Source organism: Helianthus annuus, chromosome 7, assembly GCF_002127325.2.
Source record: "Helianthus annuus cultivar XRQ/B chromosome 7, HanXRQr2.0-SUNRISE, whole genome shotgun sequence".
NCBI lineage: Eukaryota > Viridiplantae > Streptophyta > Magnoliopsida > Asterales > Asteraceae > Helianthus > Helianthus annuus.
Genome location: NC_035439.2, coordinates 66193472 through 66200820, shown reverse-complemented (window position 1 = coordinate 66200820; position 7349 = coordinate 66193472). Strand labels below are relative to the sequence as shown.

The window sequence follows — 7349 nt, the reverse complement described above, 5'->3', positions numbered from 1 at the left end:
ACCACACCATTTGACCCATTTAGTCTAATTGACCATTTGTATGTATTGAGATGGTATTTAATTACCATTTCACCCCTTTAACCTATCCCGGTTTTTCTTTGAACTTGTTTTACTTAAAACCGTTTTTAATTATTCGTCATTACATGACTAATTTACCATTTTCCCCTCATTCCAACTCTCATTGAATCGCGTCGGAATATCATATACCAACCACTTAGTAGCATTCATATCATTACTTGAAATTAAGTAACTTTTCAAATAATGTAAAGGGGTGTAAGCTCTACTTACCTCGCATCCGAATACGTTTTCTTCTCGTGCTTCATTCGTTTGACGCTTCTTTTCCAAGCCTCCACCTAGCTCATTAGGCGACAAACTATCATTATTCACAAGGTGGTTAGATTAGTCATTTCAATTCACGACTATTCCACCTTACGTATTTAGTCACACTAGGCAATTACGCGTTTCATTCGTAATTTCAACATATAACATTCACTTAGGCATTTTAACAAACACCTTGCAGGCATAATTTCTCACAATTTATTAACAAGCTCAATACTTGTCATTTAGCCATGGTTAACATCAACTAAGCATGTTTACATCAATTTTCACATTAACAAAAATCTGAATTTACTTCCTAGAACTCAAATTACACTAGAACCACAATTAAAATTCTAGTGTTTAACATGTTCCTACAACACCACTTATCACTTTCAATGGTGATTGTGAATTCACAAGAAATAAGCATGATTTCAACATGTGATTGACTAGGGTTTTACTCCTAGACATTATATCATTCCTATTTCATCCAATTAACAAACATGCAACATCAGATTTCTACTTTTCTAAATTCATGAGAATTTCAAGTAGTGAATTCTTGTCAAATTTTACATACCTTATGATCTCCTTGCAATGGGGATCACTAATCTTTGTTCGATTTTCGCTTAGAACTTGATTTGAACCTTCAATTTCTGAGATTTGTGAAGTTTTTGGGTTTGAAGAACCCTGGTTGCCCTTGCTTGCCTGGGTCGATCCTCACACACGCCTACACTTGGATTTGGGTTTTAATTTTCTTGTTTTTATGTAATTAAGTTTCAAACTTAGCAACATAAGCCCCTCATGTTTAGTTATTTATTAAATCCGTCCCAACCTTCTTATTTTTAAACCCACATTCCCTCTTATTAACTAAACCAAACATTTCTAGTTAACTTAGCGGGTTTCGGGGATATTTATGACTAAGTTTATTTTAGGTCCTGTTAACTCAGACCTTTTATAAACTTTATTTATCCATAGACCTTTATTTATCTTTTTATTAAATATTAGGTGTATTTACTTAAAATTCCTAATATTCACCGGGTAAATTTTATTACTAATGGTACTTTACCCGTCTTTTAGTATTAACGGGGTTTGATTACCAAACCCGTTTTCGGGGTGTTACAAGTCTACCCCCCTTAAAGAGGTTTCGTCCTCGAAACCTTTATCCATCATAATTTATAGAGTTTAACTCCATGCATATGCTCTCAATAATCAATTGAGCATTGCTCATATTTTAATCGATTGTTAGTATTACCAGAAAATTATGGTAATACCTTTTTGGTTACAAAACATCTACGTGCCCCATTCAACATAATGCAACTTGAAATAACGTAATTTCGTTATTTCTACTAGTTTAGTTAATTTAGCTATATCCATATTATCGAACCCTTTGTGAATCCGTTTCCTTGACCTGTTTAAAGTTCTTTAGTGAAATCTTTCACTTTTTAACTACAATTTCTTTTGTTTTCAAGTTCATTTATTTGGTTCAGTTATACCGAATCATCCGCTTATAAGCAACCAAATTTGTTTAAATGACCTTAACCGGTCTCACTAACTAGACTTATTAGTCCAGTTACTCTTTACCGCTCGCTTGGTTATATTGTGATTCTACTTCACATTGTATTTCTTGACCGCGATCGTGTCACGTCATGTTTAATTCATATCAATTTTTCTTCATCATACTTCTCCTTTTCGAATGTATTGTCTCGCACCTATCGATGTCAAGAACCATGCTCATTGATATTAACCATTTTCTAATCTCTCTCGTAATATCCATATTTGTTAAAACATTGTTTCTTACTAAAACTAAATTTTAGTTTAACTTTTCCTTTTTCTCCTTGTCTTACATCTTTTACTCATTTCCAGGACTTTTCGTCTGAAAATTCGTTCCTTTCCGTTGTCTTTTCGGTAATATTTCTGTCCTTTTTGTGAATTATCAGAATTTAAATAATTGTGAATCCTTTTTGTTATTTCTGCCCGTTTAGATGTTTTAGTGAAATCCCTCATTTTTATCAACCAGGCCTTTCTCGATCCCTTTTGCTTTTAACTCACTCAGTTAAGTTAGCGAAACCCCTCGCTTTTATACTACCTTTACCTTCCGTTATTATTTCACGTAGGGAGTTTAAGCATTTTCCTCGCTTCATGTTATTGACCCATAGGTTCTTTCACTTAGCCTCGTAGGCTTATTTCTTTAGATTTTCACCTTTTTAAGGCAAGGCCTTTATGATTCCTTTGCTTCAATTCATGCCCCGTGGGTCATTTTGGCCCCGTAGACCTTTACACTAATTAATATCCCGTAGGTTATGATGATCCCCTAGATCATCTTTTATTCTGGTCTTTATTCAAATGTGTATACGTTTATACACGCATATGGCGTTAAGGCACCCCTTTTTATGTTTATAATTATTCACCTTTACTTTTTGGATTTCATTTGACCTTGACCGTAGTCTAAGGCTACATTGTTTTCTTTTGAATCATCTTTCTGACTTCTCGACTTCTAACGTCAATTTACACGTCGGTTTTCCATACACTTACCGTTACCCGGTTCATACTTATACTCCTTTACGTCCCATTACCCGGGTTCTTTTATTTTAATGTTTTCAACATTTTTTTTGTTTCGCTAGTTTGCGTTTTTCCTATATATATTCCTTTATGAGTCATCACGTAGGTTCATTAATGTTTCACGCTTCCATTATTCGGTTTGCGCTTACTTGCACTACCAAGTTTTTATACTTTATTTATCTCGTTTGACTTATTCGTGTGAAATTTCATCACTTGTGAACATCAAACTCTGTTCTTTATTCGACCCGTTCAACTTTAAAATAGTTGAGCGTAGTTATTAACATTTCTGTTTGCAAATTCTCATTGTCTTTTAGTCATGACTCATATTCCGAGTCTTTTGACTTTCTGTTTCGCGCTCCCGTCTCTTGGTTTACGCATTCTTTCCAAATCCTACCAATTCGTCGGGTATCTTTACCGTAATCATTCTCAAGTAACCATTTCTATATGGTTTTAAACATTATTTTAATTTATTTGGTCGTCTTAGCGAGATCCATCGCTTTTATTCAATTAAGTTTAACTTGTCCATGTGAATTTCATCACTTGTGACAGTCAACTTCTATCCTTATACGTTAGCATTCCTATTAGTCGGTCTGTATTTCCATTTACTTTAATCTTTGTCCCTTCTCTCGGGCTCGTTATTCTAACGTAATACGCTTCCGTCATCCGACTTGCGTTCACGTTTACTATCAAACATCTTACTTATTTGATTCATTTGGGTACCTTTTTAATTCGTCCCATTCACCCCGTCCCTACTACATCAAATGTAAATATGTCTATCATAAAAAGTTCATGGCATCATGTGTTCACTACTTACTTGGCCAGAGTAAGCGATCAACACATGAGACACATGACCTTTTCATAATTTCCGCACTACACCTCATGTAAGTGGCGCCTCTAATCTTTCTATATTCTTAACTACCATTTAATAGTTATTTGATTTACATGTTTCATTCATGAACATATACAATGTTTTTCCTTTTTATCAAACTAATATATAATCACATTTGTTAATGTGATTGCTACTTTTCTCAATAGCACTAAATTGAGAGTTTTCCACTTGGATAATTACCCTAATCCAAGTTTCCATATGAACCAATCTTGTTACTCATTTGTTATTCATCATCGTGAATAACACATTTTCTATTAAATTTCTTTTGGAAATCAGGTTTTCTAAGTTCTATAATATGTGTATGCAACCGTCATTACTTACGTGTTTGTTGCATATTACTACTTGTGCAATTAAATTTAAAAGTGTGCACCTGGTAATGTTTAACCCGACGGGCGTTTCTTGCCTTTAACTTTGTTCGCGGTCGTTACGCGATTTAGTCCTTGGTGAGCATTGGAAATCACGGGTTTGTTAAAACTTTTTACAATTTAAAAGTATACAACATATCATGTGTACGTTCGTCGTTTAACATAATAACGATACATAGTGCGGAAGCTTATTTCGTAATCGTGTTCGGTTCTTGCTCGACGCTTGATCTTCATCCGTGCACTCTTGGCATTCACCTATGATCAAAACCAACTTAAAAGTTAGTTTTGATAATCAACTATTAAGTTCAAACAAGTACAGGGGTTAAAAATGACAAAATTTATCAATTTTCGGAGTTAGGGGGCGTCGCGTGATGCCAAGGGGCGTCGCGTCACGCCAAGCCCCCTTTTTCACAGTCTGTGCTTCAGCTGTTGCTGTACATTCCCAGCTCAACCCAATTTCATGGAAACGACCATAACTTCTTCGTTATTGATCCGTTTTACGCGATTCTTTTTCCTATGCGTCCGTAATTAAATCCTCCATCTTATGGAGTTAAAATCCAACATCCAACATAATAAAATTTCAGAATTTTAATCCTCAGCTTATTACCCTTTTTACCAACTTTTGACCCGTTCATGAATTCATCTAACAAACTTGATTGTGGCCCTTGTTTCTTTCGTAAACATATTATTATGATTATTTCCTATTGTACAAGGTTCAAATCACGGGTTATTACACATTCTTAACCCATTTCGCTAAAACTTCTATTTTGACCCGTTAAGGGTATTTACGCATTTTAGTCTAGAACTTGTGCTTTTCTTTTGATACTACAATATTTTCCATGTCTAATTAACTATAAATATTCCACCACAACTATTTTGTGGTGGATTTAACATATGAACCCCTTTTTCCCAATTTTACCCATCGGTTGGTCATTTTTCCGCAATTAACTATTTCTAGGCGTTCGACCCGCAATTGTTTTTGCCTAGAACTTTTATACACATCTAAGGGTTACAAACTCATAATATAAGTTTCTTAGCAACCTCTAAGGGTCGTGTACATTGTTTACCTATTAAGGGCTCTTTGATCACATTTAGTCCTTCATTTTGAAATGAAGGATTGCGGCTAGATGTTAGACCTTCTTGCACTTTTAACTATAAATTCACATATGCGTACCTGGCTCGGATCATAGTATTGACCCGTTTACATACTTCTTGCTTTAAATTTTCTGATTAAAGCAACGCAACACACGTTATTTCCTGTAATCACAAAACTCAACAAGCGATTGTCAAATGTTATTGCCAAATGGTGTTAACCACACCATTTGACCCATTTAGTCTAATTGACCATTTGTCCGTATTGAGATGGTATTTAATTACCATTTCACCCCTTTAACCTATCCCGGTTTTTCTTTGAACTTGTTTTACTTAAAACCGTTTTTAATTATTCGTCATTACATGACTAATTTACCATTTTCCCCTCATTCCAACTCTCATTGAATCGCGTCGGAATATCATATACCAACCACTTAGTAGCATTCATATCATTACTTGAAATTAAGTAACTTTGCAAATAATGTAAAGGGGCGTAAGCTCTACTTACCTCGCATCCGAATACGTTTTCTTCTCGTGCTTGATTCGTTTGACCGCTTCTTTTCCAAGCCTCCACCTAGCTCGTTAGGCGACAAACTATCATTATTCACAAGGTGGTTAGATTAGTCATTTCAATTCACGACTATTCCACCTTACGTATTTAGTTAAACTAGGCAATTACGCGTTTCATTCGTAATTTCAACATATAACATTCACTTAGGCATTTTAACAAACACCTTGCGGGCATAATTTCTCACAATTTATTAACAAGCTCAATACTTGTCATTTAGCCATGGTTAACATCAACTAAGCATGTTTACATCAATTTTCACATTAACAAAAATCTGAATTTACTTCCTAGAACTCAAATTACACTAGAACCACAATTAAAATTCTAGTGTTTAACATGTTCCTACAATACCCACTTATCACTTTCAATGGTGATTGTGAATTCACAAGAAATAAGCATGATTTCAACATGTGATTGACTAGGGTTTTACTCCTAGACATTATATCATTCCTATTTCATCCAATTAACAAACATGCAACATCAGATTTCTACTTTTCTAAATTCATGAGAATTTCAAGTAGTGAATTCTTGTCAAATTTTACATACCTTATGATCTCCTTGCAATAGGGATCACTAATCTTTGTTCAATTTTCGCTTAGAACTTGATTTGAACCTTCAATTTCTGAGATTTGTGAAGTTTTTGGGTTTGAAGAACCCTGGTCGCCCTTGCTTGCCTGGGTCGATCCTCACACAGGCCCATACTTTGTCACACCCCGAACACGTAGGATATACAAAACGTGGCGGAAACGTCGGGGAGTGTTGTAACAGAATCGATTGTTTCAAATCCATGGCAGTTGAAGTTCCGTTTTATTGATCAAACATGGAAGTTTACATTGTTCAAACAAGAACAAAATAGTACATATCATAAAATAACTAGTTCTTGTCTCGTTTTAAGTCACTAAGGCACAGGTCCGCCTATGTATATCTTCATAAGTCCTATGCATCATCTCCTGAAATCACATGTGAAAATAGGTACGTCAGCATAAAAATGCCTGTGAGATACATTGGTTTTGTGAAAACGGAATTCATGACTTATGTTTGAGATAATGTTTAGTCATGAACCTTGTAATTTTCTTTGTCTTGTAAATCATTTGAAGAACAATATGATCAGATGATATGTATAAATAAGAGAACACTGTATGGTTAAATAAATAACCAAGTAAAATGAGTTTGTATAAGATAATTCGTTTGTAAAACAATGTCTTGTGAAGAATATGTTATTTGTGTAAAATGTAATGTATCTAAACTGAAATGACTTGGATAACGCTACGATATGTAATACTATACAAGCATTTATATATAGGAAGTACCAGCGGCGTATCCACCATGTTTGTATCATATTACATACGCCACGTTACTCAAATCATTTACCCAAACCATCCACCATGTAAGATTGTTCTTGTATAACTCAATTGTTTATTGTGTAAACCATGTCAAATGTCTATGTTCAATGTAAATCCTCAAATGTATATGTCAATGTCAACGTGTTTATGTTCAATGTGTATCCCAAAATGTATCATGTATGGTAAGCGAAATGTATCAACTTAAACCATATGTAAAA

General features: G+C 34.5%; 1 long non-coding RNA gene across 1 annotated transcript; it reads right to left on the bottom strand.

The window, feature by feature from the left end:
* Nucleotides 1-287: 287 nt before the first annotated feature.
* LOC118480549 lies at nt 288-998 on the bottom strand. The gene is made up of 2 exons (XR_004863221.1): nt 893-998; nt 288-373 (listed from the first exon to the last, which is right to left on the bottom strand). It is a non-coding gene; the product is annotated as an uncharacterized LOC118480549 (long non-coding RNA).
* Between the last annotated feature and the right edge of the window lie 6351 nt (nt 999-7349).